Source organism: Hemiscyllium ocellatum, chromosome 35 (genome assembly GCF_020745735.1).
Source record: "Hemiscyllium ocellatum isolate sHemOce1 chromosome 35, sHemOce1.pat.X.cur, whole genome shotgun sequence".
Taxonomy (NCBI): Eukaryota; Metazoa; Chordata; class Chondrichthyes; order Orectolobiformes; family Hemiscylliidae; genus Hemiscyllium; species Hemiscyllium ocellatum.
The window spans coordinates 14,458,302-14,481,936 of NC_083435.1; the positions used below are offsets into that span (position 1 = coordinate 14,458,302).

Below are 23,635 nucleotides of genomic sequence, written 5' to 3' on the forward strand. Positions count from 1 at the left end.
AGAGGCACGCACCATATCTCAATGCAGGAGTGCCCAATTCAAGTCCCGTTTGCTCCAAAGGCGTGCATTCACATGTCCGAGCGGCCTGCTCTTGCCAACAAACCAAACATGTCGTAGTCTCGATTCTGCTCTCCCTGGCAAACTTGTCCTTTCATCCATTTGAGACTTCCTGCTTTTTGACCACCAATCAAAACTGCCGTTCTGGAGAAGCGTCACTGGACCACAAACGTTGACTGCTTTCTTCCCCCACTCCAGATGCTGACTTTCTCCAGCAATTTCTGTTTCCCATTCTGATTTTGTTGTTACTTCGTCCCGTCGGTGGGCATATAACTCCCACGCAAACGGAGTGCAAATGAAAACCTTTAAGCAACCGGTAGCGACAAATGAATGTCAGGTTTCCCCGCTTCCTCCCTCCCTCCAATCAAAAAGGGGTCACTCCCCCTCAGAGTTTGGACCTGATCCTGCGATTAAGGTGACGCAACACCGTCCCCTGCTGCTGGCAGGCTGTACTACACCCACAGTGGAAAGTCCAAGTCATCTGAGTGGCATTGTCTGCTCTTCTCGATAGAAGGACAAAGCCCAGTGGCTGGGTTAACATGAAGGTCAACACAGAGGCAAGCTTGAGAAAGCACGTGCAGGAACTCAACCTACACTGTTGGCACCATAGAATCACCACAGTGTGGAAGCAGGCCATTCAGACGGACAGGTCCACACCGACCCTTCTGAAGAGAAACCCATGCAGATCCATGCTCGGCACTGAGGGATCCCAGCTGAAAATGTGTTGCTGGTCAAAGCACAGCAGGCCAGGCAGCATCTCAGGAATAGGGAATTCGACGTTTCGAGCATAAGCCCTTCAAAGTTCACCAGTTCCCAATGTTGGGGACGTCCAGAACCAGGGGTCACAGTCTCAGAATGAAGGGCAAGCGATTCTGGAAGAATTTTTCTCTCAGAGAGTGGTGAGCCTGTGGACTTGTCTCCCACAGGAAGATGCGGTTAAGACGGTTTGGGAGATACGTTCAATAGCGAGCCGGACGTGGAACTTGCAGCTAAAGTGATCCAGGGGTACGGAGAGGAAGCTGGAGTGGTCACTGAAATGGCATGTTCAGTCATGATGATCTTGAATGGTGGTGATGTCTCGAAGGGCTGAATGGAACGAGTGAGGAGTGCAGTTGCTGGAAATCAGAGTCTCGATTGGAGTGGTGCTGGAAAAACAAAGCAAGTCAGGCAGCATCCTGATTTTCCTGCTCCTCGGATGCTGCCTGACTTGAAGGGCTGAATGGCCTACTCCTGCACTTCTTTTCTATGTTTCCATGTTGAACGCATGGCTCAGAGACTGACGTGAGTTGGAAGTAAACCTGCGATTAACTGTTCGTCCTCACGATTTTATAAACATCAAGAAATTGTTGGCAAAGTGTTTCGACGTTTACAGTGGAGCTGATGCAGCGTGCAGTAAAGTCACCACCGTCCTCCAGGAGCACTGCTCTCTGATGAGGGAGCGATTGATGGGTGGGAGTTGAAGCTGAGGGGACGAGCTTGAAAAGGGCAATCTTTCATGTTGAGTCCATTTGGCAGCGGGAATTGAAGCCAGGCTGCTGGATTTGTGCTGTATTCCAGGCCAGCGTATGAATCAGTTTGTCAGAAGCAGGTAACGGGAGAGCGCGTGGATCAGCAGCGGACCAAGTTTAACACAGATGGTAGGGCACAACGAAAAGGCTGTTTTACAGCAGCGGCGGATTACTTGAAAGATAGATATTGACACAATAAAACATGAAAACAACAATAACTGATATCTTAATCATCTCCACAGAGGTAGAAGATGATCTAAAGAAAAACTCAAATTGACAACAAATCAAGATTACACATAAGCACATTCTATCTAATACCCATGTCGCAGAGCGCAAAGCCGTGCAATCCTCGGTAGTATAGTGGTTAGTATCCCCGCCTGTCACGCGGGAGACCGGGGTTCAATTCCCCGCCGGGGAGTCGGCGGCATTTTGAGAGGCACGCACCATATCTCAATGCAGGAGTGCCCAATTCAAGTCCCGTTTGCTCCAAAGGCGTGCATTCACATGTCCGAGCGGCCTGCTCTTGCCAACAAACCAAACATGTCGTAGTCTCGATTCTGCTCTCCCTGGCAAACTTGTCCTTTCATCCATTTGAGACTTCCTGCTTTTTGACCACCAATCAAAACTGCCGTTCTGGAGAAGCGTCACTGGACCACAAACGTTGACTGCTTTCTTCCCCCACTCCAGATGCTGACTTTCTCCAGCAATTTCTGTTTCCCATTCTGATTTTGTTGTTACTTCGTCCCGTCGGTGGGCATATAACTCCCACGCAAACGGAGTGCAAATGAAAACCTTTAAGCAACCGGTAGCGACAAATGAATGTCAGGTTTCCCCGCTTCCTCCCTCCCTCCAATCAAAAAGGGGTCACTCCCCCTCAGAGTTTGGACCTGATCCTGCGATTAAGGTGACGCAACACCGTCCCCTGCTGCTGGCAGGCTGTACTACACCCACAGTGGAAAGTCCAAGTCATCTGAGTGGCATTGTCTGCTCTTCTCGATAGAAGGACAAAGCCCAGTGGCTGGGTTAACATGAAGGTCAACACAGAGGCAAGCTTGAGAAAGCACGTGCAGGAACTCAACCTACACTGTTGGCACCATAGAATCACCACAGTGTGGAAGCAGGCCATTCAGACGGACAGGTCCACACCGACCCTTCTGAAGAGAAACCCATGCAGATCCATGCTCGGCACTGAGGGATCCCAGCTGAAAATGTGTTGCTGGTCAAAGCACAGCAGGCCAGGCAGCATCTCAGGAATAGGGAATTCGACGTTTCGAGCATAAGCCCTTCAAAGTTCACCAGTTCCCAATGTTGGGGACGTCCAGAACCAGGGGTCACAGTCTCAGAATGAAGGGCAAGCGATTCTGGAAGAATTTTTCTCTCAGAGAGTGGTGAGCCTGTGGACTTGTCTCCCACAGGAAGATGCGGTTAAGACGGTTTGGGAGATACGTTCAATAGCGAGCCGGACGTGGAACTTGCAGCTAAAGTGATCCAGGGGTACGGAGAGGAAGCTGGAGTGGTCACTGAAATGGCATGTTCAGTCATGATGATCTTGAATGGTGGTGATGTCTCGAAGGGCTGAATGGAACGAGTGAGGAGTGCAGTTGCTGGAAATCAGAGTCTCGATTGGAGTGGTGCTGGAAAAACAAAGCAAGTCAGGCAGCATCCTGATTTTCCTGCTCCTCGGATGCTGCCTGACTTGAAGGGCTGAATGGCCTACTCCTGCACTTCTTTTCTATGTTTCCATGTTGAACGCATGGCTCAGAGACTGACGTGAGTTGGAAGTAAACCTGCGATTAACTGTTCGTCCTCACGATTTTATAAACATCAAGAAATTGTTGGCAAAGTGTTTCGACGTTTACAGTGGAGCTGATGCAGCGTGCAGTAAAGTCACCACCGTCCTCCAGGAGCACTGCTCTCTGATGAGGGAGCGATTGATGGGTGGGAGTTGAAGCTGAGGGGACGAGCTTGAAAAGGGCAATCTTTCATGTTGAGTCCATTTGGCAGCGGGAATTGAAGCCAGGCTGCTGGATTTGTGCTGTATTCCAGGCCAGCGTATGAATCAGTTTGTCAGAAGCAGGTAACGGGAGAGCGCGTGGATCAGCAGCGGACCAAGTTTAACACAGATGGTAGGGCACAACGAAAAGGCTGTTTTACAGCAGCGGCGGATTACTTGAAAGATAGATATTCACACAATAAAACATGAAAACAACAATAACTGATATCTTAATCATCTCCACAGAGGTAGAAGATGATCTAAAGAAAAACTCAAATTGACAACAAATCAAGATTACACATAAGCACATTCTATCTAATACCCATGTCGCAGAGCGCAAAGCCGTGCAATCCTCGGTAGTATAGTGGTTAGTATCCCCGCCTGTCACGCGGGAGACCGGGGTTCAATTCCCCGCCGGGGAGTCGGCGGCATTTTGAGAGGCACGCACCATATCTCAATGCAGGAGTGCCCAATTCAAGTCCCGTTTGCTCCAAAGGCGTGCATTCACATGTCCGAGCGGCCTGCTCTTGCCAACAAACCAAACATGTCGTAGTCTCGATTCTGCTCTCCCTGGCAAACTTGTCCTTTCATCCATTTGAGACTTCCTGCTTTTTGACCACCAATCAAAACTGCCGTTCTGGAGAAGCGTCACTGGACCACAAACGTTGACTGCTTTCTTCCCCCACTCCAGATGCTGACTTTCTCCAGCAATTTCTGTTTCCCATTCTGATTTTGTTGTTACTTCGTCCCGTCGGTGGGCATATAACTCCCACGCAAACGGAGTGCAAATGAAAACCTTTAAGCAACCGGTAGCGACAAATGAATGTCAGGTTTCCCCGCTTCCTCCCTCCCTCCAATCAAAAAGGGGTCACTCCCCCTCAGAGTTTGGACCTGATCCTGCGATTAAGGTGACGCAACACCGTCCCCTGCTGCTGGCAGGCTGTACTACACCCACAGTGGAAAGTCCAAGTCATCTGAGTGGCATTGTCTGCTCTTCTCGATAGAAGGACAAAGCCCAGTGGCTGGGTTAACATGAAGGTCAACACAGAGGCAAGCTTGAGAAAGCACGTGCAGGAACTCAACCTACACTGTTGGCACCATAGAATCACCACAGTGTGGAAGCAGGCCATTCAGACGGACAGGTCCACACCGACCCTTCTGAAGAGAAACCCATGCAGATCCATGCTCGGCACTGAGGGATCCCAGCTGAAAATGTGTTGCTGGTCAAAGCACAGCAGGCCAGGCAGCATCTCAGGAATAGGGAATTCGACGTTTCGAGCATAAGCCCTTCAAAGTTCACCAGTTCCCAATGTTGGGGACGTCCAGAACCAGGGGTCACAGTCTCAGAATGAAGGGCAAGCGATTCTGGAAGAATTTTTCTCTCAGAGAGTGGTGAGCCTGTGGACTTGTCTCCCACAGGAAGATGCGGTTAAGACGGTTTGGGAGATACGTTCAATAGCGAGCCGGACGTGGAACTTGCAGCTAAAGTGATCCAGGGGTACGGAGAGGAAGCTGGAGTGGTCACTGAAATGGCATGTTCAGTCATGATGATCTTGAATGGTGGTGATGTCTCGAAGGGCTGAATGGAACGAGTGAGGAGTGCAGTTGCTGGAAATCAGAGTCTCGATTGGAGTGGTGCTGGAAAAACAAAGCAAGTCAGGCAGCATCCTGATTTTCCTGCTCCTCGGATGCTGCCTGACTTGAAGGGCTGAATGGCCTACTCCTGCACTTCTTTTCTATGTTTCCATGTTGAACGCATGGCTCAGAGACTGACGTGAGTTGGAAGTAAACCTGCGATTAACTGTTCGTCCTCACGATTTTATAAACATCAAGAAATTGTTGGCAAAGTGTTTCGACGTTTACAGTGGAGCTGATGCAGCGTGCAGTAAAGTCACCACCGTCCTCCAGGAGCACTGCTCTCTGATGAGGGAGCGATTGATGGGTGGGAGTTGAAGCTGAGGGGACGAGCTTGAAAAGGGCAATCTTTCATGTTGAGTCCATTTGGCAGCGGGAATTGAAGCCAGGCTGCTGGATTTGTGCTGTATTCCAGGCCAGCGTATGAATCAGTTTGTCAGAAGCAGGTAACGGGAGAGCGCGTGGATCAGCAGCGGACCAAGTTTAACACAGATGGTAGGGCACAACGAAAAGGCTGTTTTACAGCAGCGGCGGATTACTTGAAAGATAGATATTCACACAATAAAACATGAAAACAACAATAACTGATATCTTAATCATCTCCACAGAGGTAGAAGATGATCTAAAGAAAAACTCAAATTGACAACAAATCAAGATTACACATAAGCACATTCTATCTAATACCCATGTCGCAGAGCGCAAAGCCGTGCAATCCTCGGTAGTATAGTGGTTAGTATCCCCGCCTGTCACGCGGGAGACCGGGGTTCAATTCCCCGCCGGGGAGTCGGCGGCATTTTGAGAGGCACGCACCATATCTCAATGCAGGAGTGCCCAATTCAAGTCCCGTTTGCTCCAAAGGCGTGCATTCACATGTCCGAGCGGCCTGCTCTTGCCAACAAACCAAACATGTCGTAGTCTCGATTCTGCTCTCCCTGGCAAACTTGTCCTTTCATCCATTTGAGACTTCCTGCTTTTTGACCACCAATCAAAACTGCCGTTCTGGAGAAGCGTCACTGGACCACAAACGTTGACTGCTTTCTTCCCCCACTCCAGATGCTGACTTTCTCCAGCAATTTCTGTTTCCCATTCTGATTTTGTTGTTACTTCGTCCCGTCGGTGGGCATATAACTCCCACGCAAACGGAGTGCAAATGAAAACCTTTAAGCAACCGGTAGCGACAAATGAATGTCAGGTTTCCCCGCTTCCTCCCTCCCTCCAATCAAAAAGGGGTCACTCCCCCTCAGAGTTTGGACCTGATCCTGCGATTAAGGTGACGCAACACCGTCCCCTGCTGCTGGCAGGCTGTACTACACCCACAGTGGAAAGTCCAAGTCATCTGAGTGGCATTGTCTGCTCTTCTCGATAGAAGGACAAAGCCCAGTGGCTGGGTTAACATGAAGGTCAACACAGAGGCAAGCTTGAGAAAGCACGTGCAGGAACTCAACCTACACTGTTGGCACCATAGAATCACCACAGTGTGGAAGCAGGCCATTCAGACGGACAGGTCCACACCGACCCTTCTGAAGAGAAACCCATGCAGATCCATGCTCGGCACTGAGGGATCCCAGCTGAAAATGTGTTGCTGGTCAAAGCACAGCAGGCCAGGCAGCATCTCAGGAATAGGGAATTCGACGTTTCGAGCATAAGCCCTTCAAAGTTCACCAGTTCCCAATGTTGGGGACGTCCAGAACCAGGGGTCACAGTCTCAGAATGAAGGGCAAGCGATTCTGGAAGAATTTTTCTCTCAGAGAGTGGTGAGCCTGTGGACTTGTCTCCCACAGGAAGATGCGGTTAAGACGGTTTGGGAGATACGTTCAATAGCGAGCCGGACGTGGAACTTGCAGCTAAAGTGATCCAGGGGTACGGAGAGGAAGCTGGAGTGGTCACTGAAATGGCATGTTCAGTCATGATGATCTTGAATGGTGGTGATGTCTCGAAGGGCTGAATGGAACGAGTGAGGAGTGCAGTTGCTGGAAATCAGAGTCTCGATTGGAGTGGTGCTGGAAAAACAAAGCAAGTCAGGCAGCATCCTGATTTTCCTGCTCCTCGGATGCTGCCTGACTTGAAGGGCTGAATGGCCTACTCCTGCACTTCTTTTCTATGTTTCCATGTTGAACGCATGGCTCAGAGACTGACGTGAGTTGGAAGTAAACCTGCGATTAACTGTTCGTCCTCACGATTTTATAAACATCAAGAAATTGTTGGCAAAGTGTTTCGACGTTTACAGTGGAGCTGATGCAGCGTGCAGTAAAGTCACCACCGTCCTCCAGGAGCACTGCTCTCTGATGAGGGAGCGATTGATGGGTGGGAGTTGAAGCTGAGGGGACGAGCTTGAAAAGGGCAATCTTTCATGTTGAGTCCATTTGGCAGCGGGAATTGAAGCCAGGCTGCTGGATTTGTGCTGTATTCCAGGCCAGCGTATGAATCAGTTTGTCAGAAGCAGGTAACGGGAGAGCGCGTGGATCAGCAGCGGACCAAGTTTAACACAGATGGTAGGGCACAACGAAAAGGCTGTTTTACAGCAGCGGCGGATTACTTGAAAGATAGATATTCACACAATAAAACATGAAAACAACAATAACTGATATCTTAATCATCTCCACAGAGGTAGAAGATGATCTAAAGAAAAACTCAAATTGACAACAAATCAAGATTACACATAAGCACATTCTATCTAATACCCATGTCGCAGAGCGCAAAGCCGTGCAATCCTCGGTAGTATAGTGGTTAGTATCCCCGCCTGTCACGCGGGAGACCGGGGTTCAATTCCCCGCCGGGGAGTCGGCGGCATTTTGAGAGGCACGCACCATATCTCAATGCAGGAGTGCCCAATTCAAGTCCCGTTTGCTCCAAAGGCGTGCATTCACATGTCCGAGCGGCCTGCTCTTGCCAACAAACCAAACATGTCGTAGTCTCGATTCTGCTCTCCCTGGCAAACTTGTCCTTTCATCCATTTGAGACTTCCTGCTTTTTGACCACCAATCAAAACTGCCGTTCTGGAGAAGCGTCACTGGACCACAAACGTTGACTGCTTTCTTCCCCCACTCCAGATGCTGACTTTCTCCAGCAATTTCTGTTTCCCATTCTGATTTTGTTGTTACTTCGTCCCGTCGGTGGGCATATAACTCCCACGCAAACGGAGTGCAAATGAAAACCTTTAAGCAACCGGTAGCGACAAATGAATGTCAGGTTTCCCCGCTTCCTCCCTCCCTCCAATCAAAAAGGGGTCACTCCCCCTCAGAGTTTGGACCTGATCCTGCGATTAAGGTGACGCAACACCGTCCCCTGCTGCTGGCAGGCTGTACTACACCCACAGTGGAAAGTCCAAGTCATCTGAGTGGCATTGTCTGCTCTTCTCGATAGAAGGACAAAGCCCAGTGGCTGGGTTAACATGAAGGTCAACACAGAGGCAAGCTTGAGAAAGCACGTGCAGGAACTCAACCTACACTGTTGGCACCATAGAATCACCACAGTGTGGAAGCAGGCCATTCAGACGGACAGGTCCACACCGACCCTTCTGAAGAGAAACCCATGCAGATCCATGCTCGGCACTGAGGGATCCCAGCTGAAAATGTGTTGCTGGTCAAAGCACAGCAGGCCAGGCAGCATCTCAGGAATAGGGAATTCGACGTTTCGAGCATAAGCCCTTCAAAGTTCACCAGTTCCCAATGTTGGGGACGTCCAGAACCAGGGGTCACAGTCTCAGAATGAAGGGCAAGCGATTCTGGAAGAATTTTTCTCTCAGAGAGTGGTGAGCCTGTGGACTTGTCTCCCACAGGAAGATGCGGTTAAGACGGTTTGGGAGATACGTTCAATAGCGAGCCGGACGTGGAACTTGCAGCTAAAGTGATCCAGGGGTACGGAGAGGAAGCTGGAGTGGTCACTGAAATGGCATGTTCAGTCATGATGATCTTGAATGGTGGTGATGTCTCGAAGGGCTGAATGGAACGAGTGAGGAGTGCAGTTGCTGGAAATCAGAGTCTCGATTGGAGTGGTGCTGGAAAAACAAAGCAAGTCAGGCAGCATCCTGATTTTCCTGCTCCTCGGATGCTGCCTGACTTGAAGGGCTGAATGGCCTACTCCTGCACTTCTTTTCTATGTTTCCATGTTGAACGCATGGCTCAGAGACTGACGTGAGTTGGAAGTAAACCTGCGATTAACTGTTCGTCCTCACGATTTTATAAACATCAAGAAATTGTTGGCAAAGTGTTTCGACGTTTACAGTGGAGCTGATGCAGCGTGCAGTAAAGTCACCACCGTCCTCCAGGAGCACTGCTCTCTGATGAGGGAGCGATTGATGGGTGGGAGTTGAAGCTGAGGGGACGAGCTTGAAAAGGGCAATCTTTCATGTTGAGTCCATTTGGCAGCGGGAATTGAAGCCAGGCTGCTGGATTTGTGCTGTATTCCAGGCCAGCGTATGAATCAGTTTGTCAGAAGCAGGTAACGGGAGAGCGCGTGGATCAGCAGCGGACCAAGTTTAACACAGATGGTAGGGCACAACGAAAAGGCTGTTTTACAGCAGCGGCGGATTACTTGAAAGATAGATATTCACACAATAAAACATGAAAACAACAATAACTGATATCTTAATCATCTCCACAGAGGTAGAAGATGATCTAAAGAAAAACTCAAATTGACAACAAATCAAGATTACACATAAGCACATTCTATCTAATACCCATGTCGCAGAGCGCAAAGCCGTGCAATCCTCGGTAGTATAGTGGTTAGTATCCCCGCCTGTCACGCGGGAGACCGGGGTTCAATTCCCCGCCGGGGAGTCGGCGGCATTTTGAGAGGCACGCACCATATCTCAATGCAGGAGTGCCCAATTCAAGTCCCGTTTGCTCCAAAGGCGTGCATTCACATGTCCGAGCGGCCTGCTCTTGCCAACAAACCAAACATGTCGTAGTCTCGATTCTGCTCTCCCTGGCAAACTTGTCCTTTCATCCATTTGAGACTTCCTGCTTTTTGACCACCAATCAAAACTGCCGTTCTGGAGAAGCGTCACTGGACCACAAACGTTGACTGCTTTCTTCCCCCACTCCAGATGCTGACTTTCTCCAGCAATTTCTGTTTCCCATTCTGATTTTGTTGTTACTTCGTCCCGTCGGTGGGCATATAACTCCCACGCAAACGGAGTGCAAATGAAAACCTTTAAGCAACCGGTAGCGACAAATGAATGTCAGGTTTCCCCGCTTCCTCCCTCCCTCCAATCAAAAAGGGGTCACTCCCCCTCAGAGTTTGGACCTGATCCTGCGATTAAGGTGACGCAACACCGTCCCCTGCTGCTGGCAGGCTGTACTACACCCACAGTGGAAAGTCCAAGTCATCTGAGTGGCATTGTCTGCTCTTCTCGATAGAAGGACAAAGCCCAGTGGCTGGGTTAACATGAAGGTCAACACAGAGGCAAGCTTGAGAAAGCACGTGCAGGAACTCAACCTACACTGTTGGCACCATAGAATCACCACAGTGTGGAAGCAGGCCATTCAGACGGACAGGTCCACACCGACCCTTCTGAAGAGAAACCCATGCAGATCCATGCTCGGCACTGAGGGATCCCAGCTGAAAATGTGTTGCTGGTCAAAGCACAGCAGGCCAGGCAGCATCTCAGGAATAGGGAATTCGACGTTTCGAGCATAAGCCCTTCAAAGTTCACCAGTTCCCAATGTTGGGGACGTCCAGAACCAGGGGTCACAGTCTCAGAATGAAGGGCAAGCGATTCTGGAAGAATTTTTCTCTCAGAGAGTGGTGAGCCTGTGGACTTGTCTCCCACAGGAAGATGCGGTTAAGACGGTTTGGGAGATACGTTCAATAGCGAGCCGGACGTGGAACTTGCAGCTAAAGTGATCCAGGGGTACGGAGAGGAAGCTGGAGTGGTCACTGAAATGGCATGTTCAGTCATGATGATCTTGAATGGTGGTGATGTCTCGAAGGGCTGAATGGAACGAGTGAGGAGTGCAGTTGCTGGAAATCAGAGTCTCGATTGGAGTGGTGCTGGAAAAACAAAGCAAGTCAGGCAGCATCCTGATTTTCCTGCTCCTCGGATGCTGCCTGACTTGAAGGGCTGAATGGCCTACTCCTGCACTTCTTTTCTATGTTTCCATGTTGAACGCATGGCTCAGAGACTGACGTGAGTTGGAAGTAAACCTGCGATTAACTGTTCGTCCTCATGATTTTATAAACATCAAGAAATTGTTGGCAAAGTGTTTCGACGTTTACAGTGGAGCTGATGCAGCGTGCAGTAAAGTCACCACCGTCCTCCAGGAGCACTGCTCTCTGATGAGGGAGCGATTGATGGGTGGGAGTTGAAGCTGAGGGGACGAGCTTGAAAAGGGCAATCTTTCATGTTGAGTCCATTTGGCAGCGGGAATTGAAGCCAGGCTGCTGGATTTGTGCTGTATTCCAGGCCAGCGTATGAATCAGTTTGTCAGAAGCAGGTAACGGGAGAGCGCGTGGATCAGCAGCGGACCAAGTTTAACACAGATGGTAGGGCACAACGAAAAGGCTGTTTTACAGCAGCGGCGGATTACTTGAAAGATAGATATTCACAGAATAAAACATGAAAACAACAATAACTGATATCTTAATCATCTCCACAGAGGTAGAAGATGATCTAAAGAAAAACTCAAATTGACAACAAATCAAGATTACACATAAGCACATTCTATCTAATACCCATGTCGCAGAGCGCAAAGCCGTGCAATCCTCGGTAGTATAGTGGTTAGTATCCCCGCCTGTCACGCGGGAGACCGGGGTTCAATTCCCCGCCGGGGAGTCGGCGGCATTTTGAGAGGCACGCACCATATCTCAATGCAGGAGTGCCCAATTCAAGTCCCGTTTGCTCCAAAGGCGTGCATTCACATGTCCGAGCGGCCTGCTCTTGCCAACAAACCAAACATGCCGTAGTCTCGATTCTGCTCTCCCTGGCAAACTTGTCCTTTCATCCATTTGAGACTTCCTGCTTTTTGACCACCAATCAAAACTGCCGTTCTGGAGAAGCGTCACTGGACCACAAACGTTGACTGCTTTCTTCCCCCACTCCAGATGCTGACTTTCTCCAGCAATTTCTGTTTCCCATTCTGATTTTGTTGTTACTTCGTCCCGTCGGTGGGCATATAACTCCCACGCAAACGGAGTGCAAATGAAAACCTTTAAGCAACCGGTAGCGACAAATGAATGTCAGGTTTCCCCGCTTCCTCCCTCCCTCCAATCAAAAAGGGGTCACTCCCCCTCAGAGTTTGGACCTGATCCTGCGATTAAGGTGACGCAACACCGTCCCCTGCTGCTGGCAGGCTGTACTACACCCACAGTGGAAAGTCCAAGTCATCTGAGTGGCATTGTCTGCTCTTCTCGATAGAAGGACAAAGCCCAGTGGCTGGGTTAACATGAAGGTCAACACAGAGGCAAGCTTGAGAAAGCACGTGCAGGAACTCAACCTACACTGTTGGCACCATAGAATCACCACAGTGTGGAAGCAGGCCATTCAGACGGACAGGTCCACACCGACCCTTCTGAAGAGAAACCCATGCAGATCCATGCTCGGCACTGAGGGATCCCAGCTGAAAATGTGTTGCTGGTCAAAGCACAGCAGGCCAGGCAGCATCTCAGGAATAGGGAATTCGACGTTTCGAGCATAAGCCCTTCAAAGTTCACCAGTTCCCAATGTTGGGGACGTCCAGAACCAGGGGTCACAGTCTCAGAATGAAGGGCAAGCGATTCTGGAAGAATTTTTCTCTCAGAGAGTGGTGAGCCTGTGGACTTGTCTCCCACAGGAAGATGCGGTTAAGACGGTTTGGGAGATACGTTCAATAGCGAGCCGGACGTGGAACTTGCAGCTAAAGTGATCCAGGGGTACGGAGAGGAAGCTGGAGTGGTCACTGAAATGGCATGTTCAGTCATGATGATCTTGAATGGTGGTGATGTCTCGAAGGGCTGAATGGAACGAGTGAGGAGTGCAGTTGCTGGAAATCAGAGTCTCGATTGGAGTGGTGCTGGAAAAACAAAGCAAGTCAGGCAGCATCCTGATTTTCCTGCTCCTCGGATGCTGCCTGACTTGAAGGGCTGAATGGCCTACTCCTGCACTTCTTTTCTATGTTTCCATGTTGAACGCATGGCTCAGAGACTGACGTGAGTTGGAAGTAAACCTGCGATTAACTGTTCGTCCTCATGATTTTATAAACATCAAGAAATTGTTGGCAAAGTGTTTCGACGTTTACAGTGGAGCTGATGCAGCGTGCAGTAAAGTCACCACCGTCCTCCAGGAGCACTGCTCTCTGATGAGGGAGCGATTGATGGGTGGGAGTTGAAGCTGAGGGGACGAGCTTGAAAAGGGCAATCTTTCATGTTGAGTCCATTTGGCAGCGGGAATTGAAGCCAGGCTGCTGGATTTGTGCTGTATTCCAGGCCAGCGTATGAATCAGTTTGTCAGAAGCAGGTAACGGGAGAGCGCGTGGATCAGCAGCGGACCAAGTTTAACACAGATGGTAGGGCACAACGAAAAGGCTGTTTTACAGCAGCGGCGGATTACTTGAAAGATAGATATTCACAGAATAAAACATGAAAACAACAATAACTGATATCTTAATCATCTCCACAGAGGTAGAAGATGATCTAAAGAAAAACTCAAATTGACAACAAATCAAGATTACACATAAGCACATTCTATCTAATACCCATGTCGCAGAGCGCAAAGCCGTGCAATCCTCGGTAGTATAGTGGTTAGTATCCCCGCCTGTCACGCGGGAGACCGGGGTTCAATTCCCCGCCGGGGAGTCGGCGGCATTTTGAGAGGCACGCACCATATCTCAATGCAGGAGTGCCCAATTCAAGTCCCGTTTGCTCCAAAGGCGTGCATTCACATGTCCGAGCGGCCTGCTCTTGCCAACAAACCAAACATGCCGTAGTCTCGATTCTGCTCTCCCTGGCAAACTTGTCCTTTCATCCATTTGAGACTTCCTGCTTTTTGACCACCAATCAAAACTGCCGTTCTGGAGAAGCGTCACTGGACCACAAACGTTGACTGCTTTCTTCCCCCACTCCAGATGCTGACTTTCTCCAGCAATTTCTGTTTCCCATTCTGATTTTGTTGTTACTTCGTCCCGTCGGTGGGCATATAACTCCCACGCAAACGGAGTGCAAATGAAAACCTTTAAGCAACCGGTAGCGACAAATGAATGTCAGGTTTCCCCGCTTCCTCCCTCCCTCCAATCAAAAAGGGGTCACTCCCCCTCAGAGTTTGGACCTGATCCTGCGATTAAGGTGACGCAACACCGTCCCCTGCTGCTGGCAGGCTGTACTACACCCACAGTGGAAAGTCCAAGTCATCTGAGTGGCATTGTCTGCTCTTCTCGATAGAAGGACAAAGCCCAGTGGCTGGGTTAACATGAAGGTCAACACAGAGGCAAGCTTGAGAAAGCACGTGCAGGAACTCAACCTACACTGTTGGCACCATAGAATCACCACAGTGTGGAAGCAGGCCATTCAGACGGACAGGTCCACACCGACCCTTCTGAAGAGAAACCCATGCAGATCCATGCTCGGCACTGAGGGATCCCAGCTGAAAATGTGTTGCTGGTCAAAGCACAGCAGGCCAGGCAGCATCTCAGGAATAGGGAATTCGACGTTTCGAGCATAAGCCCTTCAAAGTTCACCAGTTCCCAATGTTGGGGACGTCCAGAACCAGGGGTCACAGTCTCAGAATGAAGGGCAAGCGATTCTGGAAGAATTTTTCTCTCAGAGAGTGGTGAGCCTGTGGACTTGTCTCCCACAGGAAGATGCGGTTAAGACGGTTTGGGAGATACGTTCAATAGCGAGCCGGACGTGGAACTTGCAGCTAAAGTGATCCAGGGGTACGGAGAGGAAGCTGGAGTGGTCACTGAAATGGCATGTTCAGTCATGATGATCTTGAATGGTGGTGATGTCTCGAAGGGCTGAATGGAACGAGTGAGGAGTGCAGTTGCTGGAAATCAGAGTCTCGATTGGAGTGGTGCTGGAAAAACAAAGCAAGTCAGGCAGCATCCTGATTTTCCTGCTCCTCGGATGCTGCCTGACTTGAAGGGCTGAATGGCCTACTCCTGCACTTCTTTTCTATGTTTCCATGTTGAACGCATGGCTCAGAGACTGACGTGAGTTGGAAGTAAACCTGCGATTAACTGTTCGTCCTCATGATTTTATAAACATCAAGAAATTGTTGGCAAAGTGTTTCGACGTTTACAGTGGAGCTGATGCAGCGTGCAGTAAAGTCACCACCGTCCTCCAGGAGCACTGCTCTCTGATGAGGGAGCGATTGATGGGTGGGAGTTGAAGCTGAGGGGACGAGCTTGAAAAGGGCAATCTTTCATGTTGAGTCCATTTGGCAGCGGGAATTGAAGCCAGGCTGCTGGATTTGTGCTGTATTCCAGGCCAGCGTATGAATCAGTTTGTCAGAAGCAGGTAACGGGAGAGCGCGTGGATCAGCAGCGGACCAAGTTTAACACAGATGGTAGGGCACAACGAAAAGGCTGTTTTACAGCAGCGGCGGATTACTTGAAAGATAGATATTCACAGAATAAAACATGAAAACAACAATAACTGATATCTTAATCATCTCCACAGAGGTAGAAGATGATCTAAAGAAAAACTCAAATTGACAACAAATCAAGATTACACATAAGCACATTCTATCTAATACCCCTGTCGCAGAGCGCAAAGCCGTGCAATCCTCGGTAGTATAGTGGTTAGTATCCCCGCCTGTCACGCGGGAGACCGGGGTTCAATTCCCCGCCGGGGAGTCGGCGGCATTTTGAGAGGCACGCACCATATCTCAATGCAGGAGTGCCCAATTCAAGTCCCGTTTGCTCCAAAGGCGTGCATTCACATGTCCGAGCGGCCTGCTCTTGCCAACAAACCAAACATGTCGTAGTCTCGATTCTGCTCTCCCTGGCAAACTTGTCCTTTCATCCATTTGAGACTTCCTGCTTTTTGACCACCAATCAAAACTGCCGTTCTGGAGAAGCGTCACTGGACCACAAACGTTGACTGCTTTCTTCCCCCACTCCAGATGCTGACTTTCTCCAGCAATTTCTGTTTCCCATTCTGATTTTGTTGTTACTTCGTCCCGTCGGTGGGCATATAACTCCCACGCAAACGGAGTGCAAATGAAAACCTTTAAGCAACCGGTAGCGACAAATGAATGTCAGGTTTCCCCGCTTCCTCCCTCCCTCCAATCAAAAAGGGGTCACTCCCCCTCAGAGTTTGGACCTGATCCTGCGATTAAGGTGACGCAACACCGTCCCCTGCTGCTGGCAGGCTGTACTACACCCACAGTGGAAAGTCCAAGTCATCTGAGTGGCATTGTCTGCTCTTCTCGATAGAAGGACAAAGCCCAGTGGCTGGGTTAACATGAAGGTCAACACAGAGGCAAGCTTGAGAAAGCACGTGCAGGAACTCAACCTACACTGTTGGCACCATAGAATCACCACAGTGTGGAAGCAGGCCATTCAGACGGACAGGTCCACACCGACCCTTCTGAAGAGAAACCCATGCAGATCCATGCTCGGCACTGAGGGATCCCAGCTGAAAATGTGTTGCTGGTCAAAGCACAGCAGGCCAGGCAGCATCTCAGGAATAGGGAATTCGACGTTTCGAGCATAAGCCCTTCAAAGTTCACCAGTTCCCAATGTTGGGGACGTCCAGAACCAGGGGTCACAGTCTCAGAATGAAGGGCAAGCGATTCTGGAAGAATTTTTCTCTCAGAGAGTGGTGAGCCTGTGGACTTGTCTCCCACAGGAAGATGCGGTTAAGACGGTTTGGGAGATACGTTCAATAGCGAGCCGGACGTGGAACTTGCAGCTAAAGTGATCCAGGGGTACGGAGAGGAAGCTGGAGTGGTCACTGAAATGGCATGTTCAGTCATGATGATCTTGAATGGTGGTGATGTCTCGAAGGGCTGAATGGAACGAGTGAGGAGTGCAGTTGCTGGAAATCAGAGTCTCGATTGGAGTGGTGCTGGAAAAACAAAGCAAGTCAGGCAGCATCCTGATTTTCCTGCTCCTCGGATGCTGCCTGACTTGAAGGGCTGAATGGCCTACTCCTGCACTTCTTTTCTATGTTTCCATGTTGAACGCATGGCTCAGAGACTGACGTGAGTTGGAAGTAAACCTGCGATTAACTGTTCGTCCTCACGATTTTATAAACATCAAGAAATTGTTGGCAAAGTGTTTCGACGTTTACAGTGGAGCTGATGCAGCGTGCAGTAAAGTCACCACCGTCCTCCAGGAGCACTGCTCTCTGATGAGGGAGCGATTGATGGGTGGGAGTTGAAGCTGAGGGGACGAGCTTGAAAAGGGCAATCTTTCATGTTGAGTCCATTTGGCAGCGGGAATTGAAGCCAGGCTGCTGGATTTGTGCTGTATTCCAGGCCAGCGTATGAATCAGTTTGTCAGAAGCAGGTAACGGGAGAGCGCGTGGATCAGCAGCGGACCAAGTTTAACACAGATGGTAGGGCACAACGAAAAGGCTGTTTTACAGCAGCGGCGGATTACTTGAAAGATAGATATTCACAGAATAAAACATGAAAACAACAATAACTGATATCTTAATCATCTCCACAGAGGTAGAAGATGATCTAAAGAAAAACTCAAATTGACAACAAATCAAGATTACACATAAGCACATTCTATCTAATACCCATGTCGCAGAGCGCAAAGCCGTGCAATCCTCGGTAGTATAGTGGTTAGTATCCCCGCCTGTCACGCGGGAGACCGGGGTTCAATTCCCCGCCGGGGAGTCGGCGGCATTTTGAGAGGCACGCACCATATCTCAATGCAGGAGTGCCCAATTCAAGTCCCGTTTGCTCCAAAGGCGTGCATTCACATGTCCGAGCGGCCTGCTCTTGCCAACAAACCAAACATGCCGTAGTCTCGATTCTGCTCTCCCTGGCAAACTTGTCCTTTCATCCATTTGAGACTTCCTGCTTTTTGACCACCAATCAAAACTGCCGTTCTGGAGAAGCGTCACTGGACCACAAACGTTGACTGCTTTCTTCCCCCACTCCAGATGCTGACTTTCTCCAGCAATTTCTGTTTCCCATTCTGATTTTGTTGTTACTTCGTCCCGTCGGTGGGCATATAACTCCCACGCAAACGGAGTGCAAATGAAAACCTTTAAGCAACCGGTAGCGACAAATGAATGTCAGGTTTCCCCGCTTCCTCCCTCCCTCCAATCAAAAAGGGGTCACTCCCCCTCAGAGTTTGGACCTGATCCTGCGATTAAGGTGACGCAACACCGTCCCCTGCTGCTGGCAGGCTGTACTACACCCACAGTGGAAAGTCCAAGTCATCTGAGTGGCATTGTCTGCTCTTCTCGATAGAAGGACAAAGCCCAGTGGCTGGGTTAACATGAAGGTCAACACAGAGGCAAGCTTGAGAAAGCACGTGCAGGAACTCAACCTACACTGTTGGCACCATAGAATCACCACAGTGTGGAAGCAGGCCATTCAGACGGACAGGTCCACACCGACCCTTCTGAAGAGAAACCCATGCAGATCCATGCTCGGCACTGAGGGATCCCAGCTGAAAATGTGTTGCTGGTCAAAGCACAGCAGGCCAGGCAGCATCTCAGGAATAGGGAATTCGACGTTTCGAGCATAAGCCCTTCAAAGTTCACCAGTTCCCAATGTTGGGGACGTCCAGAACCAGGGGTCACAGTCTCAGAATGAAGGGCAAGCGATTCTGGAAGAATTTTTCTCTCAGAGAGTGGTGAGCCTGTGGACTTGTCTCCCACAGGAAGATGCGGTTAAGACGGTTTGGGAGATACGTTCAATAGCGAGCCGGACGTGGAACTTGCAGCTAAAGTGATCCAGGGGTACGGAGAGGAAGCTGGAGTGGTCACTGAAATGGCATGTTCAGTCATGATGATCTTGAATGGTGGTGATGTCTCGAAGGGCTGAATGGAACGAGTGAGGAGTGCAGTTGCTGGAAATCAGAGTCTCGATTGGAGTGGTGCTGGAAAAACAAAGCAAGTCAGGCAGCATCCTGATTTTCCTGCTCCTCGGATGCTGCCTGACTTGAAGGGCTGAATGGCCTACTCCTGCACTTCTTTTCTATGTTTCCATGTTGAACGCATGGCTCAGAGACTGACGTGAGTTGGAAGTAAACCTGCGATTAACTGTTCGTCCTCACGATTTTATAAACATCAAGAAATTGTTGGCAAAGTGTTTCGACGTTTACAGTGGAGCTGATGCAGCGTGCAGTAAAGTCACCACCGTCCTCCAGGAGCACTGCTCTCTGATGAGGGAGCGATTGATGGGTGGGAGTTGAAGCTGAGGGGACGAGCTTGAAAAGGGCAATCTTTCATGTTGAGTCCATTTGGCAGCGGGAATTGAAGCCAGGCTGCTGGATTTGTGCTGTATTCCAGGCCAGCGTATGAATCAGTTTGTCAGAAGCAGGTAACGGGAGAGCGCGTGGATCAGCAGCGGACCAAGTTTAACACAGATGGTAGGGCACAACGAAAAGGCTGTTTTACAGCAGCGGCGGATTACTTGAAAGATAGATATTCACACAATAAAACATGAAAACAACAATAACTGATATCTTAATCATCTCCACAGAGGTAGAAGATGATCTAAAGAAAAACTCAAATTGACAACAAATCAAGATTACACATAAGCACATTCTATCTAATACCCCTGTCGCAGAGCGCAAAGCCGTGCAATCCTCGGTAGTATAGTGGTTAGTATCCCCGCCTGTCACGCGGGAGACCGGGGTTCAATTCCCCGCCGGGGAGTCGGCGGCATTTTGAGAGGCACGCACCATATCTCAATGCAGGAGTGCCCAATTCAAGTCCCGTTTGCTCCAAAGGCGTGCATTCACATGTCCTTGCGGCCTGCTCTTGCCAACAAACCAAACATGTCGTAGTCTCGATTCTGCTCTCCCTGGCAAACTTGTCCTTTCATCCATTTGAGACTTCCTGCTTTTTGACCACCAATCAAAACTGCCGTTCTGGAGAAGCGTCACTGGACCACAAACGTTGACTGCTTTCTTCCCCCACTCCAGATGCTGACTTTCTCCAGCAATTTCTGTTTCCCATTCTGATTTTGTTGTTACTTCGTCCCGTCGGTGGGCATATAACTCCCACGCAAACGGAGTGCAAATGAAAACCTTTAAGCAACCGGTAGCGACAAATGAATGTCAGGTTTCCCCGCTTCCTCCCTCCCTCCAATCAAAAAGGGGTCACTCCCCCTCAGAGTTTGGACCTGATCCTGCGATTAAGGTGACGCAACACCGTCCCCTGCTGCTGGCAGGCTGTACTACACCCACAGTGGAAAGTCCAAGTCATCTGAGTGGCATTGTCTGCTCTTCTCGATAGAAGGACAAAGCCCAGTGGCTGGGTTAACATGAAGGTCAACACAGAGGCAAGCTTGAGAAAGCACGTGCAGGAACTCAACCTACACTGTTGGCACCATAGAATCACCACAGTGTGGAAGCAGGCCATTCAGACGGACAGGTCCACACCGACCCTTCTGAAGAGAAACCCATGCAGATCCATGCTCGGCACTGAGGGATCCCAGCTGAAAATGTGTTGCTGGTCAAAGCACAGCAGGCCAGGCAGCATCTCAGGAATAGGGAATTCGACGTTTCGAGCATAAGCCCTTCAAAGTTCACCAGTTCCCAATGTTGGGGACGTCCAGAACCAGGGGTCACAGTCTCAGAATGAAGGGCAAGCGATTCTGGACGAATTTTTCTCTCAGAGAGTGGTGAGCCTGTGGACTTGTCTCCCACAGGAAGATGCGGTTAAGACGGTTTGGGAGATACGTTCAATAGCGAGCCGGACGTGGAACTTGCAGCTAAAGTGATCCAGGGGTACGGAGAGGAAGCTGGAGTGGTCACTGAAATGGCATGTTCAGTCATGATGATCTTGAATGGTGGTGATGTCTCGAAGGGCTGAATGGAACGAGTGAGGAGTGCAGTTGCTGGAAATCAGAGTCTCGATTGGAGTGGTGCTGGAAAAACAAAGCAAGTCAGGCAGCATCCTGATTTTCCTGCTCCTCGGATGCTGCCTGACTTGAAGGGCTGAATGGCCTACTCCTGCACTTCTTTTCTATGTTTCCATGTTGAACGCATGGCTCAGAGACTGACGTGAGTTGGAAGTAAACCTGCGATTAACTGTTCGTCCTCACGATTTTATAAACATCAAGAAATTGTTGGCAAAGTGTTTCGACGTTTACAGTGGAGCTGATGCAGCGTGCAGTAAAGTCACCACCGTCCTCCAGGAGCACTGCTCTCTGATGAGGGAGCGATTGATGGGTGGGAGTTGAAGCTGAGGGGACGAGCTTGAAAAGGGCAATCTTTCATGTTGAGTCCATTTGGCAGCGGGAATTGAAGCCAGGCTGCTGGATTTGTGCTGTATTCCAGGCCAGCGTATGAATCAGTTTGTCAGAAGCAGGTAACGGGAGAGCGCGTGGATCAGCAGCGGACCAAGTTTAACACAGATGGTAGGGCACAACGAAAAGGCTGTTTTACAGCAGCGGCGGATTACTTGAAAGATAGATATTCACAGAATAAAACATGAAAACAACAATAACTGATATCTTAATCATCTCCACAGAGGTAGAAGATGATCTAAAGAAAAACTCAAATTGACAACAAATCAAGATTACACATAAGCACATTCTATCTAATACCCCTGTCGCAGAGCGCCAAGCCGTGCAATCCTCGGTAGTATAGTGGTTAGTATCCCCGCCTGTCACGCGGGAGACCGGGGTTCAATTCCCCGCCGGGGAGTCGGCGGCATTTTGAGAGGCACGCACCATATCTCAATGCAGGAGTGCCCAATTCAAGTCCCGTTTGCTCCAAAGGCGTGCATTCACATGTCCTTGCGGCCTGCTCTTGCCAACAAACCAAACATGTCGTAGTCTCGATTCTGCTCTCCCTGGCAAACTTGTCCTTTCATCCATTTGAGACTTCCTGCTTTTTGACCACCAATCAAAACTGCCGTTCTGGAGAAGCGTCACTGGACCACAAACGTTGACTGCTTTCTTCCCCCACTCCAGATGCTGACTTTCTCCAGCAATTTCTGTTTCCCATTCTGATTTTGTTGTTACTTCGTCCCGTCGGTGGGCATATAACTCCCACGCAAACGGAGTGCAAATGAAAACCTTTAAGCAACCGGTAGCGACAAATGAATGTCAGGTTTCCCCGCTTCCTCCCTCCCTCCAATCAAAAAGGGGTCACTCCCCCTCAGAGTTTGGACCTGATCCTGCGATTAAGGTGACGCAACACCGTCCCCTGCTGCTGGCAGGCTGTACTACACCCACAGTGGAAAGTCCAAGTCATCTGAGTGGCATTGTCTGCTCTTCTCGATAGAAGGACAAAGCCCAGTGGCTGGGTTAACATGAAGGTCAACACAGAGGCAAGCTTGAGAAAGCACGTGCAGGAACTCAACCTACACTGTTGGCACCATAGAATCACCACAGTGTGGAAGCAGGCCATTCAGACGGACAGGTCCACACCGACCCTTCTGAAGAGAAACCCATGCAGATCCATGCTCGGCACTGAGGGATCCCAGCTGAAAATGTGTTGCTGGTCAAAGCACAGCAGGCCAGGCAGCATCTCAGGAATAGGGAATTCGACGTTTCGAGCATAAGCCCTTCAAAGTTCACCAGTTCCCAATGTTGGGGACGTCCAGAACCAGGGGTCACAGTCTCAGAATGAAGGGCAAGCGATTCTGGACGAATTTTTCTCTCAGAGAGTGGTGAGCCTGTGGACTTGTCTCCCACAGGAAGATGCGGTTAAGACGGTTTGGGAGATACGTTCAATAGCGAGCCGGACGTGGAACTTGCAGCTAAAGTGATCCAGGGGTACGGAGAGGAAGCTGGAGTGGTCACTGAAATGGCATGTTCAGTCATGATGATCTTGAATGGTGGTGATGTCTCGAAGGGCTGAATGGAACGAGTGAGGAGTGCAGTTGCTGGAAATCAGAGTCTCGATTGGAGTGGTGCTGGAAAAACAAAGCAAGTCAGGCAGCATCCTGATTTTCCTGCTCCTCGGATGCTGCCTGACTTGAAGGGCTGAATGGCCTACTCCTGCACTTCTTTTCTATGTTTCCATGTTGAACGCATGGCTCAGAGACTGACGTGAGTTGGAAGTAAACCTGCGATTAACTGTTCGTCCTCACGATTTTATAAACATCAAGAAATTGTTGGCAAAGTGTTTCGACGTTTACAGTGGAGCTGATGCAGCGTGCAGTAAAGTCACCACCGTCCTCCAGGAGCACTGCTCTCTGATGAGGGAGCGATTGATGGGTGGGAGTTGAAGCTGAGGGGACGAGCTTGAAAAGGGCAATCTTTCATGTTGAGTCCATTTGGCAGCGGGAATTGAAGCCAGGCTGCTGGATTTGTGCTGTATTCCAGGCCAGCGTATGAATCAGTTTGTCAGAAGCAGGTAACGGGAGAGCGCGTGGATCA

General features: G+C 49.8%; 11 non-coding genes across 11 annotated transcripts; all 11 read left to right on the forward strand.

Moving 5' to 3' along the window:
• The first annotated feature begins 1,911 nt into the window (after positions 1-1,911).
• Positions 1,912-1,983, forward strand: trnad-guc (transfer RNA aspartic acid (anticodon GUC)). The gene has a single exon. It is a non-coding gene; the product is annotated as a tRNA-Asp (tRNA).
• A 1,925-nt stretch (positions 1,984-3,908) lies between these two features.
• trnad-guc (transfer RNA aspartic acid (anticodon GUC)) lies at positions 3,909-3,980 on the forward strand. Its single transcript has one exon. It is a non-coding gene; the product is annotated as a tRNA-Asp (tRNA).
• Positions 3,981-5,905: 1,925 nt separating this feature from the next.
• On the forward strand, positions 5,906-5,977 carry trnad-guc (transfer RNA aspartic acid (anticodon GUC)). The gene has a single exon. It is a non-coding gene; the product is annotated as a tRNA-Asp (tRNA).
• A 1,925-nt stretch (positions 5,978-7,902) lies between these two features.
• trnad-guc (transfer RNA aspartic acid (anticodon GUC)) lies at positions 7,903-7,974 on the forward strand. Its single transcript has one exon. It is a non-coding gene; the product is annotated as a tRNA-Asp (tRNA).
• Positions 7,975-9,899: 1,925 nt separating this feature from the next.
• Positions 9,900-9,971, forward strand: trnad-guc (transfer RNA aspartic acid (anticodon GUC)). Its single transcript has one exon. It is a non-coding gene; the product is annotated as a tRNA-Asp (tRNA).
• A 1,925-nt stretch (positions 9,972-11,896) lies between these two features.
• Positions 11,897-11,968, forward strand: trnad-guc (transfer RNA aspartic acid (anticodon GUC)). Its single transcript has one exon. It is a non-coding gene; the product is annotated as a tRNA-Asp (tRNA).
• Positions 11,969-13,893: 1,925 nt separating this feature from the next.
• On the forward strand, positions 13,894-13,965 carry trnad-guc (transfer RNA aspartic acid (anticodon GUC)). The gene has a single exon. It is a non-coding gene; the product is annotated as a tRNA-Asp (tRNA).
• A 1,925-nt stretch (positions 13,966-15,890) lies between these two features.
• On the forward strand, positions 15,891-15,962 carry trnad-guc (transfer RNA aspartic acid (anticodon GUC)). The gene has a single exon. It is a non-coding gene; the product is annotated as a tRNA-Asp (tRNA).
• A 1,925-nt stretch (positions 15,963-17,887) lies between these two features.
• trnad-guc (transfer RNA aspartic acid (anticodon GUC)) lies at positions 17,888-17,959 on the forward strand. The gene has a single exon. It is a non-coding gene; the product is annotated as a tRNA-Asp (tRNA).
• Positions 17,960-19,884: 1,925 nt separating this feature from the next.
• trnad-guc (transfer RNA aspartic acid (anticodon GUC)) lies at positions 19,885-19,956 on the forward strand. The gene has a single exon. It is a non-coding gene; the product is annotated as a tRNA-Asp (tRNA).
• A 1,925-nt stretch (positions 19,957-21,881) lies between these two features.
• On the forward strand, positions 21,882-21,953 carry trnad-guc (transfer RNA aspartic acid (anticodon GUC)). Its single transcript has one exon. It is a non-coding gene; the product is annotated as a tRNA-Asp (tRNA).
• The last annotated feature ends 1,682 nt before the right edge of the window (positions 21,954-23,635 follow it).